The sequence below is a fragment of the Tachyglossus aculeatus genome, chromosome 17 (genome assembly GCF_015852505.1).
Source record: "Tachyglossus aculeatus isolate mTacAcu1 chromosome 17, mTacAcu1.pri, whole genome shotgun sequence".
NCBI classification, from domain to species: Eukaryota; Metazoa; Chordata; class Mammalia; order Monotremata; family Tachyglossidae; genus Tachyglossus; species Tachyglossus aculeatus.
In genome coordinates this window covers 46,227,065-46,248,249 of record NC_052082.1, presented here as the reverse complement: position 1 = coordinate 46,248,249, position 21,185 = coordinate 46,227,065, and the positions used below count along the sequence as shown (strand labels likewise).

Below are 21,185 nucleotides of genomic sequence, written 5' to 3'. Positions count from 1 at the left end.
AACAGACACATCCCCTGTACTAAACGCTTGAGAGAGTACTATACAACAGTAAACAGACACATCCCCTGCCCACAACGCGCTCACAGTCTAGTGAGGAGACAGGCATTAATATAATAATAATAATAATAATGATTGCATTTACTAAGCACTTACTATGTGCAAAGCACTGTTCTAAGCGCTAGGGAGGCTAACAAGGTGATCAGGTTGTCCCACGGGGGGCTCACAGTCTTCATCCCCATTTTCCAGATGAGGTAACTGAGGCCCAGAGAAGTGAAGTGACTTGCCCAAAGTCACACAGCTGACAAGTGGTGGAGCCGGGATTTGAACCCATAACCTTTGACTCCAAAGCTCGGGCTCTTTCCACTGAGCCACGCTGCTTCTCCTATTCATTATTATTCATTATTAATATGAATAAATAAACTACACTGGAACAGTGTAACAGACACTTTCTCTGCCCCCAACGCGTTTACACCTCCTAGAGGCAATAAATAGTTAAAGGTTTACTCTCCGGCCCCTTCAGAGCCTTACTGAAGGCCCACCTCCTCCAAGAGGCCTTCCCAGCTTCAGGCACACTTTTCCTCATCTCCCGCTCCCTTCTGTGTTGCCCCTACTTGCTCCCTTTGCTCTTCCCCCGCCTCGCTCCACAGCACTTAAGTATACAACTGTCACTTGATTTATTGATTGATTTATTAGAGAAGCAGCGTGGCTCAGTGGAAAGAGCCCGGGCTTTGGAGTCAGAGGTCATGGGTTCAAATTCCGGCTCCACCAATTGTCAGCTGTGTGACTTTGGGCAAGTCACTTAATCAATCGTATTTATTGAGCGCTTACTGTGTGCAGAGCACTGTACTAAGCGCTTGACTTAACTTCTCTGGGCCTCAGTTACCTCATCTGTAAAATGGGGATTAAGACCGTGAGCCACATGTGGGACAACCTGATCACTTTGTAACCTCCCTAGCGCTTAGAACAGTGCTCTGCACATAGTAAGCGCTTAATAAATGCCATTATTATTATTATTGATGTAGGGACCGTCTCTATATGTTGTCAACTTGAACTTCCCAAGCGCTTAGTACAGTGCCCTGCACACAGTAAGCGCTCAATAAATACGACAATTTATGAATGATGTCTTTGTATTGCTGTCTGTCTCCCCCCTCTAGACTGTGAGCTCATTGTGGGTGGGGATTGTCACTACTGCTGCACTGTACTTTCCCAAGCGCTCAGTACAGTGCTCTGCACACAGTAAGTACTTGTTAAATACCATTCATTCATTCAATCGTATTTATTGAGCACTTACTGTGTACAGAGCACTTTACTAGGCGCTTGGGAAGTACAAGTTGGCAACATATAAAGACGGTCCCTACCCAACAGCGGGCTCACAGTCTAGAAAGGGGAGACAGAGAACAAAACATATTAGCAAAATAAAATAAATAGAATAAATATGTACAAATTAAATAAATAGAGTAATAAATATGTACAAACATATATACAGGTGCTGTGGGGAGGGGAAGGAGGTAAGGCGGGGGGTGGGGAGGGGGAATCATTGAATTTAATGATTGAATGAAAGTCTTAACGATGACTAACCTTGCACCTGTATATATGTATATATGTTTGTACGGATTTATTACTCTATTTTATTTGTACATATTTATTCCATTTATTTTATTTTGTTAATATGTTTTGTTTTGTTCTCTGTCTCCCCCTTCTAGACTGGGAGCCCACTTTTGGGTAGGGACCGTCTCTATACGTTGCCAACCTGTACTTCCCAAGCGCTTAGTCCAGTGCTCCGCACACAGTAAGCGCTCAATAAATACCACTGAATGAATGACAGAGGGTGGCAATGAATAATTATTTGTCGTTGGGGCCCAGAAATGCAGTTGCTCGAACATGAAAACACACAGATCATCCAGAAAGCAATGAGCTCAGAGGGAGGCTGTAAGAAGGGAACATAATTTTAATGGAGACATCGGCTTCATTAAAGCCAATGTACTAGTAGCTGGTTACACATAGTTGGCTATACAACAGTAAACAGACACATTCTGTTGTGATCGGGTTTGTCTGATCTCCATTTTGCTTTCCCATCCCTTCCTCCCATCCCTTTGTACACCCTTCTTCATGGAAGAAGGATGCCCGCCAAAACTTCCCGCCACAAACCCTGCCTAACCAAGGCCTCCCCCACCCTGACCTGCCTGACAAAAGCCATCCCTGTTGTCCACTAGCGGACTTGACATGACTGACTCCATTTTGTGCAGGCTGAGAGAACAACTCCTTTTTGTATTGTCTGCAACAGATGCCTTCAAGGCCATTAAACAAGTAACACTTATCTATGTAAGGTCGTAGGTCAGATGACATCCTGACAAGACAGTGACAACAGAAGATAACCGAACTTACACACCTATTTATACAAGGCCATATGGCAGATAACAACAACCTTTACAAGGCAGTAAAAACAGAGAATTTACAGCATCCTGTAGGTGCTAATTGGATTCCTGAAATTCCTAAATGCTCCCTCCCATGTTGCTGTAACTCAATAAAAGACACAGTGAGACTGGCATCGGGGCTGCTTGATCTGGGTTCCTGGCCCCTTGCAGCCGCGCGCTAATAAAATCCACTTCTAGATTACTACTTGGGTCTCACTCGCTGATTCTCGGCACAACAATTCCCTGCCCACAACGGGCTCACAGTCTAGAGGGGGAGACAGACATTAATAGGAATAAATAAACTACACTCGAACAGTTTAACAGACACTTTCTCTGCCCCCAACCAGTTTACACCTCTTAGAGGCAATAAAAGTTTACTGCACACAGTGAGCGCTCAATAAATACGACCGAATAATAATGGAATTTATTAAGCGCTTAATATGTGCAAAGCACTGTTCCAAGCGCTGATAAGTGGAGATGATGGGGATTGAACCCGGGGCCTCATACATACAAAGAATGCGCTCTCCCACTGAGCTGCATGCCCGAACCCAAACGAAAGTGAGACGTTGGGTTGGGTAGGGACCGTTTCTTCTATTTATTTTATTTTGTTAATATATTTTGTTCTCTGTCTCCCCCTTCTATCATCATCGATCGTATTTATTGAGCGCTTACTGTGTGCAGAGCACTGTACTAAGCGCTTGGGGAGTGCATATTGGCAACATATAGAGACGGTCCCTACCCAACAGCGGGCTCACAGTCTAAAAGGGGGAGACAGAGAACAAAACCAAACGTACTAACAAAATAAAATAAATAGAATAGATATGTACAAGTAAAATAAATAAATAAATGGAGTAATAAATATGTACAAACATATATCCATATATACAGGCGCTGTGGGGAAGGGAAGGAGGTAAGATGGGGGGATGGAGAGGGGGACGAGGGGGAGAGGAGGGAAGGGGCTCAGTCTGGGAAGGCCTCCTGGAGGAGGGGAGCTCTCAGTCCCTTCTAGACTGTGAGCCCGCTGTTGGGTAGGGACCGTCTTACTATGTTGCCGACTTGTCCTTCCCAAGCGCTTAGTCCAGTGCTCCGCACACAGTAAGCGCTCAATAAATACGATTGAATGAATGACAGAGGGTGGCAATTGTTGTCCACTAGCGGACTTGACATGACTGACTCCATTTTGTGTATGCTAACAGTAACCCTCCATTTTGTGCAGGCCGAGAGAACAACTCCTTTTTGTATTTTACGCAAGGCTCAGCAACAGATGTCTTCAAGGCCGGTAACAAGTAACACCTATCTATGCAAGGCCATAGGGCAGATAACAACAACCGGCACAAGGCAGTGAGAACAGAGGATAATGAGAATTTATAGCATCCTGTCGGTCCTAATTGGATTCCTGAAATTCCTAAATGCTCCGCTCCCATGTTGCTGTAACTCAATAAAAGACACAGTGAGAATGGGATCGGGGCTGCTTGTCACTCGTCCCTCTCCCGGGAGGTGAACGGGCAGGTAGCCACTTTCCTCTATCTGAACTCCTGTCTCCGAGTCATTTTTCCTATCTGCGTCACCACCCTGGGTACAAGATTTACACCGATTAACCTATTTTGCACCCTACTTGTCGATAACAGTAACGCCTGATTATTTGTCGTTGGGGGTCAGAAATGCAATTGTTCGAACATGAAAACACACAGATCATCCAAAAAGCAGTAAGCTCTGAGGGAGGCTGTAAGAAGGGAACACAATTTTAACTGAGACATCGGTTTCATTAAAGCACACAGTAAGCGCTCAATAAATAGGACTGAATGAATGTTGGTTAGGGACCGTCTCTATATGTTGCTTGTAATAATAATAATAATGTTGGCATTTGTTAAGCGCTTACTATGTGCCAGGCACTGTTCTAAGCGCTGGGGTGGATACAAGGTAGGGGCTCACAGTCTTTATCCCCATTTTACAGATGAGACCGTCTTTATGTGTTGCCGACTTGTACTTCCCAAGCGCTTAGTATAGTGCTCTGCAGTACGTACTCAGCACCCCTTTCCCTAATTTCTTTTCTTCTCCTTAAACCTCCTATCCCCCCAGCAAACCTAAAAAAATAACGTTTTGCGAGGGGGTTTTAAATGGTATTTATTCCACACAGTAACGACAATAAAGTGCTTGGGGTGAAACGAAATCTGGTCAGGTGACGTACCCGAAGTGAGCTCCATTTTACAGCTGAGAAAACTGAAATCTAAGAACTACATATGATTTGCTTAAAATCACGCAACAGTCGAATGAAAGTAGCGCAGACAAGACTGGATATCTACAGCCTTCTTCAACACTCTCTGCATCACTTAAAAGAACGCACTGTACCAAAATCAGAAAACACCCTACTAAGACTACTCCAGATTTTTAATGAAGAGTGACAAGAATCAATCTACTTTTAAACTGCAAATCAGGGGAAAGCGCGAACGCAGTCCCCCACTACCACAAATTATGCAGTCGAGTTTCCCGCATTTGGGGAAATCGCAGGGGTCAGCACAGCCGGAGTGCAATGGCGGAGCCTCACCCTGGGAAAACCACCTACGTGATCATGGTGTCTCCCCTGCCAGGTAAGTATGAGTTAAAAACGTTTCCACGACCCCACGCCATGCCAGGCACCCCACTGACTACTTATGCCCACTCTGCCTAGGCCCGATAAAACTCTCGTATATTCGCTTGGGGACTGCCAGAACACTATATTTTCGTTTAAAAATCCCTAGCAAAAGCCGATTCCCCAGGAAAAGAAGAAAGAATTTTAATACCGGAGCATTACCCAGAATGCAGAGCGCACTGTTATTTCCATAGCCATCCCTCCTGTTGTCATTACTCTGGAAGCAGTCTGGATGGAGACCAAGGGGAAGGGCCTGGAAAAGTTCTGAACATTCATTCATTCATTCACTCATTCATCCATCCATCCATTCATTCATTCATTCATCCATCTATCCATCCGTCCGTCCATCCATCCATCCATTCATTCATTCAGATTTATTGAGCGCTTACTGTGTGCAGAGCACTGGACTAATAAGCACTTGGGAAGTACAAGTTGGCAACATATGGAGACGGATCCTGCCCAACAGTGGGTTCACAGTCTAGAAGGGGGAGACAGAGAACAAAACAAAACATATTAACACAATAAATTAAATATAAATAAACATGTACAAATAAAATATAGAGTAATACATACGTATAAACATACATACATATATACAGGTGCTGTGGGGAGGGGAAGGAGGTAAGGCGGGGAGGATGGGGAGGGGGAGGAGGGGCAGAGCAAGGGGGGGGGCGCAGTCTGGGAAGGCCTCCTGGAGGAGGTGAGCTCTCGGTACATGGAACCGACAGGATGCGATGACCGACTGTAATGTGGGTTGAAGGACAGAAATGAGGCGAGGATACTTTTCCGGATTTCTGAGACGGGGAGGATGGTAGTGATGTCGGTAGTTCATTCATTCATTCATTCAATCGTATTTATTGAGCGCTTACTGAGTGCAGAGCGCTGGACTAAGCGCTTAGGAAGTACAAATTGGCAACATATAGAGTCGGTCCCTACGCAACAATGGGCTCACAGTCTAGAAGGGAGACAGACAACAAACAAAACATGTGGACAAGTGTCAAGTCATTAGAATAAACAGAAGTAAAGCTAGATGCACATCATTAAAAATAAGTAGAATACTAAATATGTACAAGCACAATAGAGTAATAAATCTGTACTGACATATATCCAGGTGCTGTGAGGAGGGGAAGGAGGTAGGGCGAGGGGATGGGGAGGGGGAGAGGAGGGAGGGGGCTCAGTCTGGGAAGGCCTCCTGAAGGAGGTGAGCTCTCAGTAGGGCTTTGAAGGGAGGAAGAGAGTGAGCTTGGCGGATGTGCGGAGGGAGGGCATTCCGGGCCAGGGGGAGGACGTGGGCCGGGGGTCGATGGCGGGACGGGCGAGAACGAGGCACAGTGAGGAGGTTAGCGGCAGAGGAGCGGAGGGTGCGGGCTGGGCTGGAGAAGGAAAGAAGGGAGGTGAGGTAGGAGGGGGCGAGGGGATGGACAGCCTTGAAGCCGAGAGTCAGGAGTTTTTACCTGATGCGTAGGTTGATTGGGAGCCACTGGAGATTTTTGAGGAGGGGAGTAACACGCCCAGAACGTTTCTGCACAAAGATGATCCGGGCAGCAGTGGGAAGTATAGACTGAAGTGGGGAGAGACAGGAGGATGGCAGATCAGAGAGAAGGCTGATGGAGCAGTCCAGTCGGGACAGGATGAGAGATTAAACCAGCAGGGTAGCGGTTTGGAAGGAGAGGAAAGGGCGGAGCTTGGCGATGTTGCGGAGGTGAGACCTGAAGGTTTTGGTGACGGATTGGATGTAAGGGGTGAACGAGAGAGCGGAGTCGAGGATGACACCAAGGTCGCGGACTTGTGAGACGGGAAGGATGGTAGTGCCGTCTACAGTGATGGGAAAGTCAGGGAGAGGGCAGGGTTCGGGAGGGAAAATAAGCAGCTGAAGGTGATGGGAAGCTCCTAGGCACAGGCCTAGGAACCAGAAGACTTGGGTCCTAATCCTGTCTCTGTCACTTGCCTGCTGTGAGACCTTGGGCGAGGCAGTTAATTTCTCTGTTTCGGGGTCCTCATCTGCTAAAAGGGGATTCAAAACGTATTTTCTCTAAGGGTTTGGGTGGGAAGATTGGGAGTTCAGCTTTGGACATGTTGAGTTTGAGGGTCATTCTCGTTTCAGAAGGTAGGAGGAAATGTGAGTTTTTAGACAAGGAGAGAGGTCGGAGTTTTAGGAAAAGAGATTGTAAATAAAGCTATACGGGCAAGTGAGCCTCCAGGACAGTGGGTTTAAATGGACAATATTGGAGGACCCAGAACTGAGCCTTGAGAGACTCCACATTTGTGGGGTAGGAGGGAAAGAGGTAGTAGGAGAACCTTTGTGAGAAGCAGCATGGCCTAGTAGATAAACAACAGGCCTGAAAGTCAGGACCTGATTCATTCATTCATTTTTATTGAGCCCTTGCTGTGTGTAGAGCACTATACTAAGCGCTTGGGAGAGTACAGTACAATAAACAGACACATTCCCTGCCTGCAACGAGTTTACAATCTGGGGTGGGGGGGGGAGTGACAGTTCAAATCCTGACTCTGCCACTTGACTGTTGTGTGACCTTGGGCAAATCATTTAACTTCTGTAACATTTAACATCTGTAAAATGGGGATTAAGACTGTGAGCCCAATATGGGACATGGCCTATGGCCAACCTGATTAAGCTGTATCTATTCCAGTACTCAGGCTAGTACCTGGCACATAATAAGCACTTAACAAATACCATAAAAAAAGGAGGAAAGTCTCTGAAACCAAGGTTTGGTGCTCTTTTCATCATCATCATCATCAATCGTATTTATTGAGCGCTTACTGTGTGCAGAGCACTGTACTAAGTGCTTGGGAAGTACAAATTGGCAACATACAGAGACAGTCCCTACCCAACAGTGGGCTCACAGTCTAAAAGGGGGAGACAGAGAACAAAACCAAACATACTAACAAAATAAAATAAATAGAATAGATATGTACAAGTAAAATAAATAAATAAATACAGTAATAAATATGTACAAACATATGTACATATATACAGGTGCAGTGGGGAAGGGAAGGAGGTAAGACGGGGGGGATGGAGAGGGGGATGAGGGGGAGAGGAAAGAAGGGGCTCAGTCTGGGAAGGCCGTATTTCCAAGTGAAGGGGGTAGTCCACAGTCTCAAAAACAGGTGACAGGTTTAAGGTATTTGATGGAGTAGAGTCCGTTGGATTTAGAAAAGAGGAGATCATTGATGACTTTGGAAAGAGAAGCCTCAGTGGGGAGAAGGGGGGCGGGGTGCTCAGAAGCCAAATGGCAGGGGATGGAGAAGAGAGGTTGGGAAGGAGAAGCAGTAGATATAAACATCTGGTTCAGGGAATTTGGAAGTGGTACAAGGGAGTAATAGCTGGTAGGGTAATAGCTGGAGGGTGCAGGGGGCTGTCAAGGGTTTTGGGGTCTTTTCTGTCAATCGGTATTTATTGAGTGCTTACTGTGTGAAGAACACTGCACTAAGCATCTGGGAAAGTTCAATTCAGCCAAGTGGGTAGGCACGATCCCTGCCCACAAGGAGCTTAAAGTCCTCGGGGGAGACAGACACTAAAATAAGTCACAGAAAGGGGAAATAGTAAGGATATGTACAGAAGGACTGAGGGTTTAGGATGAATATCCCAGTGCTTGAGGGTTTCCAAGCCAAGTGCCTAGGGAAAATGAGGGGTTGGCCAAGGACCGCTTTTTGGAAGAGATGTGATTTTAGGTTTAGACAGTGGGTAGAACGATGGGCCACCGGATATGAAGGAGGAGGGAGTTCTAGGCCAGAGGGAGGACTTGGGCAAGGTGTTGCCGGTGAGAGAGACATAATTCAGGCTCAGTAGGTCGGTTGGAATTGTACTTCCCAAGCGCTTAGTACAGTGCTCTGCACACAGTAAACGCTCAATAAATACGATTGATTGATTGATTGATTGATTGGAATTAGAGGAGCGAGGTGTGAGGGTTGGGTGGTAGTATGAGATCAGCCAGTTGAGGTAGATTTTTGAGATCAAGACGTGTTTGAGAGCACAGGGGAAATTTCCATAAAAAGATGACCATGATGTGGGAAAAAACGCCAATCCCCTTCAGGCCTTGGCTTACATGCTGAGCACTGTGACAGAGAGAATCAAGTCGGACGCAAAAGTCTTCACAGTGTGAGGAGTAAGATTTTTAAAAAGCTTTTAAAAGATTTTTAAAAGATTTAAAAGATTTAAAAAGATTTAAAAAGCTTTAAAAAGCTTTTAAAAGATATAAAAAGCTTTTAAAAGCTTTAAAAGATTTTTAAAAAGAGATTTTTAAAAAGAGATTTTTAAAAAGGTTTTTAAAAAGGAGTTTTTATGGCAAACTCCTATAGCGTCCCACTTTATAAAAACTGGGGAAGACACAAGCTAGTTAAATGGGACACAGCCCCTGTCCCCCTGATACTCAATCTTATTTGCCATTTTACAAGTGTTGCAACAAAGAAGTAAAATGATTTCCCCGAGATCGCACAACACCCAGACAACTACAGCTCCTATGAGCACCAGCTAACTGGAAAGAAGAAGAGAGAGCAGTCCCACAAAGCACCCCGTGCAAATTACCTACAACTTTACTTGGGAAACTGAACCGAAAATAAAAGAGATCACGAAAACTGCCCCCCCCACGCCCCCGGACTACCCTGTCAACTTTCATCACCATCCATCGTATTTATTGAGCGCTTACTATGTGCAGAGCACTGTACTAAACGCTTGGGAAGTACAAGTTGGCAACATATACAGTCCCTATACCCAACAGTGGGCTGTGCTTCTCGACTTTGGTGATAATGAATTAGAAAAATGCATCAAACCAAGGAGCAAACTGGTGTGACCGCGCCAATAAGACCAACACAGAAGAATAACTCCACCCTCAAAGACTCATTCATTCACTCGTATTTAGTGAGCGCTTACTGTGTGCACTGTACTAAGCACTTGGGAAGTACAGGTTGGCAACATATAGAGAAGCATTGTGGCTCAGTGGAAAGAGCCCGGGCTTTGGAGTCAGAGGTCGTGGGTTCAAATCCCGGGCTCTGCCAATAGCCAGCTGCGTGACTTTGGGCAAGTCGCTTCACTTCTCTGGGCCTCAGTTACCTCATCTCTAAAATGGGGATTAAGGCTGTGAGCCCCCCGTGGGACAACCCGATCACCATGTAACCTCCCCAGCGCTTACAACAGTGCTTTGCACATACTAAGCGCTTAATAAATGCTATCATTATTATTATATAGAAACAGACACTACCCAACAACGAGCTCAAAGTCCAGAAGGGGGAAACTGACAAGAGCACAAAAACACATTAACAAGCTAATCAATCAATCGTATTTATTGAGCGCTTACTGTGTGCAGAGCACTGTACTAAGCAGAGACTAGTGAATATGCACAAATAAAAGAAGCAGAGTAAAGAATCTGTACAAGCACACAGAATTACTTCAGAGCAAAAAAGAAGCGGTAGGATAAGGTGGAACAAAGAAAAAGAAAATTAAGTCAGAAAAAACAATGAAAAAAAGAAACAGTAGAATAACGGGGAACACAAATGAGAAAACATAAGCCAGAAAAACAAATGAAAAAAAGAAGCAGTAGAGTAATACAAACTACAGAAAAAAATTAAGTCAGGGAAAACATACACTTTCTCGCGCTTTCATATACATATTCATATATATAAAGGTATAAAAACTTAAAGTAGTTATTTAGTCTCTTCTTGCACTAGTAAAACAGGGGAGAGCGCGAACGCAGTCCCCCACTACCACAAATTATGCAGTCGAGTTTCCCGCATTTGGGGAAATCGCAGGGGTCAGCACAGCCGGAGTGCAATGGCGGAGCCTCACCCTGGGAAAACCACCTACGTGATCATGGTGTCTCCCCTGCCAGGTAAGTATGAAATAAAACTTTTCCACCACCCCACGCCATGCCCGGCACCCCACTGACTACTTGTGCCCACTCTGCCTAGGCCCGACAAAACTCTCGTATGTTCGTTACGGGACTCCCAGAACACTATATTTTCGTTTAAAAATCCCTAGCAAAAGCCGATTCCCCAGGAAAAGAAGAAAGAAATTTAATACCGGAGCATTACCCAGAATGCAGAGCGCACTGTTATTTCCATAGCCATCCCTCCTGTTGTCATTACTCTGGAAGCAGTCTGGATGGAGACCAAGGGGAAGGGCCTGGAAAAGTTCTGAACATTCATGCATTCATTCATTCATTCATTCATCCACCCATTCATTCATCCACCCACCCATCTATCCATCCGTCCGTCCGTCCATCCATCCATCCATCCATCCATTCATTCATTCAGATTTATTGAGTGCTTACTGTGTGCAGAGCACTGGACTAATAAGCACTTGGGAAGTCCAAGTTGGCAACATATAGAGACGGTCCCTGCCCAACAGTGGGCTCACAGTCTAGAAGGGGGAGACAGAGAACAAAACCAAACATATTAACAAAATAAAATAAATAGAATAAATATGTACAAATAAAATATAGAGTAATAAACACGTACATAGATACATATATGCAGGTGCTGTGGGGAGGGGAAGGAGGTAAGGCGGGGGGGATGGGGAGGGGGAGGAGGGGTAAGGGGGCGCAGTCTGGGAAGGCCTCCTGGAGGAGCTGAGCTCTCAGTACATGGAACCGACAGGATGCGATGACCGACTGTAATGTGGGTTGAAGGACAGAAATGAGGCGAGGATACTTTTCCGGATTTCTGAGACGGGGAGGATGGTAGTGATGTCGGCAGTTCATTCATTCATTCATTCATTCAATCGTACTTATTGAGCGCTTACTGAGTGCAGAGCACTGGACTAGCGCTTAGGAAGTACAAGTTGGCAACATATAGAGTCGGTCCCTACGCAACAACGGGCTCACAGTCTAGAAGGGAGAGAGACAACAAAACAAAACATGTGGACAAGTGTCAAATCATCAGAATAAATAGAAGTAAAGCTAGATGCACATCACTAACAAAATAAGTAGAATACTAAATACGTACAAGCACAACAGAGTAATAAATCTGTACAAACATATATAGGTGCTGTGGGGAGGGGAAGGAGGTAGGTCGGGGGGGTGGGGAGGGGGTGAGGAGGGAGGGGGCTCAGTCTGGGAAGGCCTCCTGGAGGAGGTGAGCTCTCAGTAGGGCTTTGAAGGGAGGAAGAGGTGCGGAGGGAGGGCATTCCGGGCCGGGGGAGGACGTGGGCCGGGGGTCGACGGTGGGACGGGCGAGAACGAGGCACAGTGAGGAGGTTAGCGGCAGAGGAGTGGAGGGTGCGGGCTGGGCTGGAGAAGGAGAGAAGGGAGGGGAGGTAGGAGGGGGCGAGGGGATGGACAGCCTTGAAGCCGAGAGTCAGGAGTTTTTGCCTGATGCGTAGGTTGATTGGGAGCCACTGGAGATTTTTGAGGAGGGGAGTAACACGCCCAGAGCGTTTCTGCACAAAGATGATCCGGGCAGCAGCGGGAAGTATAGACTGAAGTGGGGAGAGACAGGAGGATGGGAGATCAGAGAGGAGGCCGATGCAGTAGTCCAGTCGGGACAGGATGAGAGATTGAACCAGCAGGGTAGCGGTTTGGAAGGAGAGGAAAGGGCGGAGCTTGGCGATGTTGCGGAGCCGAGACCAGGAGGTTTTGGTGACGGATTGGATGTAAGGGGTGAACGAGAGAGCGGAGTCGAGGATAACACCAAGGTCACGGGCTTGTGAGACGGGAAGGATGGTAGTGCCGTCAACACAGATAGGAAAGTCAGGGAGAGGGCAGGGTTCGGGAGGGAAAATAAGCAGCTGAAGGTGATGGCAAGCTCCTAGGCACAGGCCTAGGAACCAGAAGACTTGGGTCCTAATCCTGCCTCTGCCACTTGCCTGCTGTGAGACCTTGGGCGAGGCAGTCAATTTCTCTGTGTTTCGGGGTCCCTATCTGCTAAAAGGGGATTCAAAACGTATTTTCTCTAAGGGTTTGGGTGGGAAGATTAGGAGTTCAGCTTTGGACATGTTGAGTTTGAGGGTCATTCTCGTTTCAGAAGGTAGGAGGAAATGTGAGTTTTTAGACAAGGAGAGAGGTCGGAGTTTTAGGAAAAGAGATTGTAAATAAAGCTATGCGAGCAAGTGAGCCTCCAGGACAGTGGGTTTAAATGGAGAACACTGGCGGACCCAGAACTGAGCCTTGAGAGACTCCGCATTTGTGGGGTAGGAGGGAAAGAGGTAGTAGGAGAACCTTTGTGAGAAGCAGCATGGCCTAGTAGATAGAGAACAGGCCTGAAAGTCAGGACCTGATTCATTCATTCATTTTTATCGAGCCCTTGCTGTGTGTAGAGCACTATACCAAGCGCTTGGGAGAGTACAATACAGCAATAAACAGACACATTCCCTGCCTGCAACGAGTTTACAATCTGGGGTGGGGGGGGGGTGGTGGCAGTTCAAATCCTGACTCTGCCACTTGACTGTTGTGTGACATCTTGGGCAAATCATTTAACTTCTCTGTGCCCTAGTTCCCTCATCTGTAAAATGGGGATTAAGACTGTGAGCCCCCCGGGGGACAACCTGATCACCAGCGCTTAGAACAGTGCTTTGCACATACTAAGCACTTAATAAATGCTATTATTATTATTTATTTTTATATAGAAACAGTCCCTACCCAACAACGAGCTCACAGTCCAGAAGAGGGAAACAGACAAGAAAACAAAACACATTAACAAAATAAGGCACATAGACTAGCGAATATGTACAAATAAAATAAGTAGAGTAAAAACCCTTTACACTAGTGAATATGTACAAATAAAATAAGTAGCGTAAACAACCTGCACACTAGTGAATATGTACAAATACAATAGAGTTAAAAACCTGTCCACTAGTGAATATGTACAAATAAAATAAGTAGAGTAAAAAACCTGTACACTAGTGAATATGTACAAGTAAAATGAGTAAGAAACCTGTACAGTAGTGAATATGTACACATAAAATAGAGTAAAAAACCTGTACACTAGTGAATATGCACAAATAAAATAAGTAGAGTAAAAAACCTGTACACTAGTGAATATGCACACATAAAATAGAGTAAAAAACCTGTACACTAGTGAATATGTACAAATAAAATAAGTAGAGTAAGAAACCTGTACACTAGTGAATATGTACAAATAAGTAGAGTAAAAAACCTGTACCTTAGTGAATATGTACAAATACAGTAAGTAGAGTAAGAAACCTGTACACTAGTGAATATGTACAAATAAAATAAGTAGAGTAAGAAACCTGTACCTTAGTGAATATGTACAAATACAGTAAGTAGAGTAAGAAACCTGTACACTAGTGAATATGTACAAATAAGTAGAGTAAGAAACCTGTACACTAGTGAATATGCACAAATAAAATACAAGTACAGTAAAAAAACCCGTACCCTAGTGAATACGTACCAATAAACAAGCAGAGTAAGAAACCTATAGACTAGTGACTCTGTACAAATGAAATAAGTAGAGTAAAAAACCTGTACAAGGAGTTATTTCAGGAAGAAAAAGCAGTGGAACACCGTGGAGAATGAAGAAATTCAAATCAGGAAAAACATCCACTCTCTCCCGCCACGCACAAAAATACAAAAACTTGAAGCAGTTATTCAATCTCCTCTTGCACTAGCGAAACAGGGGAGAGCGCGAACGCAGTCCCCCACTACCACAAATTATGCAGTCGAGTTTCCCGCATTTGGGGAAATCGCAGGGGTCAGCACAGCCGGAGTGCAATGGCGGAGCCTCACCCTGAGAAAACCACCTACGTGATCATGGTGTCTCCCCTGCCAGGTAAGTATGAGTTGTTTACTCCCGCAGGAAGGTGGCCCTACATTCACGACACCTTTCAGAGACGTCTACTACGACACGGCCAGACACAACTCATGAAACGACCTGCTGGACGAATTGCAAAACATCCAATGCATTCGCCCAAGAGTTAAAAACCTTCACCAACGGTGGAAATTGTAGTAAAGATAAAATTTTATCAAACGAATGCCCAGAATGCACAGCGTGACATTTACATATGCCCTGTCCTATTGAGGACGGAACCGCTCTTTCGTTTCCTCTGCTGTCTCAACTTTCACATTCTGTTCTGTTTCGGGTTCAGTACTTTTCCCCACATGAAATTCTCTGAATCCTCCCAAACAACTACGTAGTCTGCAGAAAATAAGTACCATCGTTGTCACAATTAGACCTTTATTGAGCGCTTGCTAGGTGCCACAGTTATAAGCACTGGAGTAAGTTGTTCAATTCACTCATTCAATCCTATTTAGTGAGGGCTTAGTGTGTGCAGAGGACCGTACTAATTGCTTGGGGAAGTACAGTACAACAACAGACACATTCCCTGGCCACAGTGAGTTTACAGCTTGTGGGAGAGGGATTAATCAGGTCTAACAGAGTCTCTATCCCACATGGTGTTCACAGTTTACATAGAGGAAACGTGAAAAGTAAGCTACAGGCCTCTACACTATAAACTCGTTATGGGCAGGGAATGTTTATTGTTATATTGTGCTCTGCACACTCACTAGTTAAATATCCAGTAAATTCGATAGACTGAATGAGCTATGGAAAAGTTGAGTGGCAAAGTCTCATAGCAAGTAAGGGGTAAACCCAAGCTTAGAATCCAAGCTTTTAAACCTTTGCTGCTCTAAGTTGACCACATTATCTCTAATAATAATAATAATATTGTTTGTTAAGCGCATAATATGTGCCAAGCAGCGTTGGCTCATCGTTAAGAGCATGGGCTGTGGAGTCAGAAGTCATGGGTTCAAATTCCAACTCTGCCAATTGTCAGCTGTGTGACTTTGAGCAGGTCACTTCACCTCCCTGTGTCTCAAGTTACCTCATCTGTAAAATGGGGATGAAGACTGTGAGCCCCTCGTGGGACAACCCGATCACCCAGTAACCTCCCCAGCGCTTAGAACAGTGCATTGCACATAAGTGCTTAATAAATGCCATTATTATTATTAATTACTCTTCTTAAGCGTTGGGGCAATAACAATAATAACGGCATTTGCCACACACTTACTATGTGCCAAGCAGAGGGGTAGATACAAGGTAATAAGGGTGTACCACGTGGGGCTCACAATCTTAATCCCCATTTTACAGATAAGGTAACAGGCACAGAGAAGTTACATGACTTGCCCAAAGTCACCCAGCCGACAAGTGGCGGAGGCGGGTTTAGAACCCATGACCTCTGACTCCCAAGGCCGTGCTCTTTCCACTGCGCAACGCTGCTTTCCAGGGGAGAAGTCATTTCCAGGGGCGAAGTCCCAGATACTATGGGGAAGGTCATTTTTAATGCAGTTAAAATTGATATCTGCCTCTACCTTTAGATTATAAACTCCTTGTGGGCAGGAAAAGTGCATATCTACCTTGAACTCCCCCAAGTGCTTAATATAGTGCCCTGTATAAAGTAAGCCTTCAAATACCATTGATGATGATAGGATAAAAAATAACTTGTTAGTTACTCGCTATAAAGCAAGCTTTTACTTTTATACTGTTAGGTACTCAATTACTTAACCGCATTCAAAGCCCAAAAGGGTGAACTATGTACTAGGAAAGCACCGGACAATACTTTAACTTCACCTATCTTCCGGGCTATAAAAAAAAAACCCTCACCACTAACAGTTGAAAAGAAAGACTACAGTTCTTCACTCAAAGACTTAGTGGATACAGCATGAGCCTGGGAGACAGAAGGACCTGAGTTCTAATCCTGCTTCTGCCACATATCTGCTGTGTGACCTTAGGCAGGTCAAATCACTTCTCTGGGCCTCAATTCCCTCATATGTAAAAGGAGGATTCCACGTGGGACACAAACTCTAACCTGATTAATTTATATTTCCCTAGCGCTTGGAACCGTATTTAACACATAGTAAGTGCTTAACAAGTGCCATAATTAGTATTAAACTACAGAGAGTCAGGTCATCAAAATACATGACAAATATTCAGGGTTTACCGCATCTATACTATTTTGTCTCCCTCTCACAATATACAACTAGGTATAGAATTTAAATGACATTAAATGCAACATAATGATAATAAAGGCATTTACTAAGCACATCCTTCGGGGCAAGCTACGGGAGTAGATGTTTAGCGGAGTATAGACCTTTAAAGCTGGTGTGACATTGAGAAAGTCCAGTAATTCTTCGCACAACGATTTCCTCATCTGCAAAATGGGGGTTAAACAGTTGGTCTCGTTCCCCTTTAGACTCTGACTCCCACATGAGGCAATCATTGGGTCCAGTTCAATTTATCATCACCATATACCAATGTGTCTTTATTGAACACATTCCGTGCACAGAGCACCGTACTAGGCGCTTGGAAGAATACACTACAACACAGTCGATAGACCCCGTTCTCTGCCCATGAGTTTACAGTCCCGAGAGGGAAACACACAGAAATAGAAACATACTGGCACTTGGAACGTCTCAGGTCCAACAAAAGCAATTACAGCAATCATCATCATCAATCGTATTTATTGAGCGTTTACTATGTGCAGAGCACTGTACTAAGCGCTTGGGAAGTACAAATTGGCAACATATAGAGACAGTCCCTACCCAACAGTGGGCTCACAGGCATGGAAAATGTACGTTAAACTGTACCCTCCCAACTGTTTAGTTCAGTGCACTAAACACATCGAAGCTCTCACCATTTAATAATACCCTTTGGCTTAAAAAAAAAAAATCTATCTGCTAAAGCAGATTGAGGAAGCAGCGTGGCTCAGCGGAAAGAGACCGGGCTTTGGAGTCAGAGGTCATGGGTTCGAATCCCGACTCCACCATATGTCTGCTGTGTGACCTTGGGCAAGTCGCTTAACTTCTCTGAGGCTCAGTTCCCTCATCTGTAAAATGGGGATGATGACTGTGAGCCCCACGCGGGACAACCCGATCACCTTGTATCCCCCCCAGCGCTTAGAACAGTGCTCTGCACATAGTAAGCACTTAATAAATGCCCCTATTATTATAAAGCCAAATAGACCCCCCAAAAGAGCGGTTCATTCAGAAATACACAGAAAAGACACTGCGTGAAACCCACTCATAACGGCCCTGTATCGCTAAAACAATAGGATCTGCTTTTAAACACCAAACCAGGGGAGAGCGCGAACGCAGTCCCCCACTACCACAAATTATGCAGTCGAGTTTCCCGCATTTGGGGAAATCGCAGGGGTCAGCACAGCCAGAGTGCAATGGCGGAGCCTCACCCTGGGAAAACCACCTACGTGATCATGGTGTCTCCCCTGCCAGGTAAGTATGAAATTTTCGTTCACGGACAGACCATGTTATATCCGGCACGTCACTGTAAAGCCATGCCCGCTAAGACATGGCCCAATTTAACTCATAAATGTTACGCCTTGAAAATACCCAAACACAGCAGTCAGCGTCTAAATGATGGCAACATCTGCTGGACTCACGCCAAAAAAAGAGTGATAAATACAAAGCGCACTGCCGAATCCATTTCCCAGCATGCACAGCGCCCCACAAACCATCCCGTTTTCATTCATTCATTCATTCATTCATTCAATTGTATTTATTGAGCGCTTACTGTGTGCAGCAGAGCACTGTACTAAGCGCTTGGGAAGTACAAGTTGGCAACATATAGAGACGGTCCTTACCTAACAGCTGGCTCACAGTCCAGTAGGGGGAGACAGACAACAAAACATATTAACAAAATAAAATAGAATAAATATGTACAAATAAAATAGAGTAATAAATATGTACAAACATATATACATTCATCCGTTCAATCGTATTTATTGAGCGCTTACTGTGCGCTGAGCACTGTACTAAGCGATTGGGAAGTACAAGTTGGCAACATATAGAGACAGTCCCTATCCCGCAGTGGGCTCACAGTCTAAAAGGGGAAGACAGAGAACAAAACCAAACATACTAACAAAATAAAATAAATAGAATAGATATGTACAAGTAAAATAAATAGAGTAATAAATATGTACAACCATATATACATATATACAGGTGCTGTGGGGAAGGGAAGGAGGTAAGATGGGGGGATGGAGAGGGGGACGAGGGGGAGAGGAAGGAAGGGGCTCAGCCTGGGAAGGCCTCCTGGAGGAGGTGAGCTCTCAGTAGGGCCTTGAAGGGAGGAAGAGCGCTAGCTGCTGACAATTGGCGGAGCCGGGATTTGAATCCATGACCTCTGACTCCAAAGCCTGTACTAGAGATCCTCATTCAAAGACACCCCCGCCCCCCCCAAACTAAACCAGTAGTTAAAGTTAACGGGATCATACTCCCCGGACCCTAGCCCCTCCTCGACTCCATCTCCCGTTTTCCAGAGAGAAGTAAAAGACGCTTAGGCTCCATAGTGCAGTCATCATCAACTGTGGTGTTTGTTAAGTACTTACAATGAATGGGCTAAGCACTGAATTACTTCAGGTCGGAAATCAGGTCGGCCACCGTCCCTTTTTATTTCAGTGGGTGGGGCTCACAGTCTAAAACGAGGGAGAATTTATGTACATAGCTGTAATTTATTTATATATACTTTGTATTTTTGTATTTATTTTATTCGTCTATCTCCTCCCCTCTGGACTCCTCTAGGCTCGTTGTGGGCAAGAAACGTGTCTGTTTACTGTTGTACAGTACTGACTCAATGTGTCAATCCCCATTTTCCAGATGAGGTAACTGGGGCACAGAGAAGTTAAGTGACTTGGCTCAGTCACACAACTGACGAGTGGTGTTGTCGGAATTAGAACCCATGACTAGATTAGATTAGATCAGAACCCAAGTGTATTTATTGAGCGTCTACTATGTGCAGGGCACTGTACTAAGCGCTTGGGAAGTACAACATATGGAGACGGCCCCTATCCAACAACGGTAATATCTGCCTCCACCTCTAGAATGCAAACTCGTTGTGGACAAGAAAAATATCTATTTACAATGTACTCTCCCAACTGCTTAATATAGTGCTCTATAAAGGGTAACCCCTCAAACCCCATGAAAAGCAGCATGGCTCAGTAGGAAAGCGCCCGGGCTTTGGAGTCAGAGGTCGTGGGTTCAAATCCCGACCCCGCCAATTGTCAGCTGTGTGACTTTGGGCAAGTCACTTAACTTCTCTGGGCCTCAGTTCCCTCGTCTGTAAAATGGGGATTGAGAGTGTGAGCCCCCCGTGGGACAACCTGATCACCTTGTAACCTCCCCAGGGTTTAGAACAGTGCTTTTCACATAGTAAGCGCTTAATAGATGCCATCAAGAAAATACGATTGACAGTAGTATTAAGGTAAAGAGCTGATACACGCTATAAAACCAAGCTTTCATCACTCCAAAAGTATCTCAACTAACAAAGTGCATTCACTGAGAAAACTTGTGCTCCAAACCGTAAAAACATATCTCAGGAACATAAAACCGAGATCTTACAGCCGCAAAGAACTAACAAGGTTTCCTCAAGTCGCTCCTGGAACACCCCCACGTGTCACTAACTGAGCGCGAAATAAAGTCTTCAGAGAAATTTACTCTTGAAACTAGAATTTCAGGGGAGAGCGCGAACGCAGTCCCCCACTACCACAAATTATGCAGTCGAGTTTCCCGCATTTGGGGAAATCGCAGGAGTCAGCACAGCCGGAGTGCAATGGCGGAGCCTCACCCTGGGAAAACCACCTACGTGATCATGGTGTCTCCCCTACCAGGTAAGTATGAGTTACTCTACTCATAGGACAGGGCGCCATGTCCAGCAGGGCGCTGTACACATATGTCTCCTACGACACAAGGCGGCCGAATTCAAATGTCATTTGGTGTGGGCCTGTGCTACCACTCTGCCTAAGCGAGAACGGCTGCTCTCCTCAGCAAAACCCGTAAATCCCATCAACGAGAAGATGGGCAGGTCATTTCCCAGGATGCACAGCGCTCCCGCCTCTCCATGCCCCGCCTTCCCTGTGACGTCACCCACCGGGGCCTTCGGCTCCTCCCAGCCTCCGCCCGGTTCCTTAAGGCGCATGCGCACTACCTTTCCTTCCCTCTCCTTCGCGAAACCTCCCAACTTTAGGAGAAATAACACCAAGGAAGGAGCAATTCGAGCCACCCAGGCTCGAATTATGATTAATTTATTATTGGACCAGTCTCTTAATAATAATAATAAAAAGAAGAATGGCATTTATTAAGCGCTTACTATGTGCAAAGCACTGTTCCCCCACTTAATAATAATGGCATTTATTATTGGACAAGTCGTTTCATGATATTAATGAT

The 21,185-nt window shown here is 45.2% G+C and overlaps 5 non-coding genes across 5 annotated transcripts; all 5 read right to left on the bottom strand.

Moving 5' to 3' along the window:
- Positions 1-4,846: 4,846 nt before the first annotated feature.
- On the bottom strand, positions 4,847-5,010 carry LOC119939895. Its single transcript, XR_005454849.1, has one exon. It is a non-coding gene; the product is annotated as a U1 spliceosomal RNA (small nuclear RNA).
- A 5,720-nt stretch (positions 5,011-10,730) lies between these two features.
- LOC119939752 lies at positions 10,731-10,894 on the bottom strand. The gene has a single exon (XR_005454716.1). It is a non-coding gene; the product is annotated as a U1 spliceosomal RNA (small nuclear RNA).
- A 3,731-nt stretch (positions 10,895-14,625) lies between these two features.
- Positions 14,626-14,789, bottom strand: LOC119939786. The gene has a single exon (XR_005454749.1). It is a non-coding gene; the product is annotated as a U1 spliceosomal RNA (small nuclear RNA).
- Positions 14,790-18,080: 3,291 nt separating this feature from the next.
- On the bottom strand, positions 18,081-18,244 carry LOC119939775. Its single transcript, XR_005454738.1, has one exon. It is a non-coding gene; the product is annotated as a U1 spliceosomal RNA (small nuclear RNA).
- Positions 18,245-20,473: 2,229 nt separating this feature from the next.
- LOC119939808 lies at positions 20,474-20,637 on the bottom strand. Its single transcript, XR_005454771.1, has one exon. It is a non-coding gene; the product is annotated as a U1 spliceosomal RNA (small nuclear RNA).
- Positions 20,638-21,185: the final 548 nt, after the last annotated feature.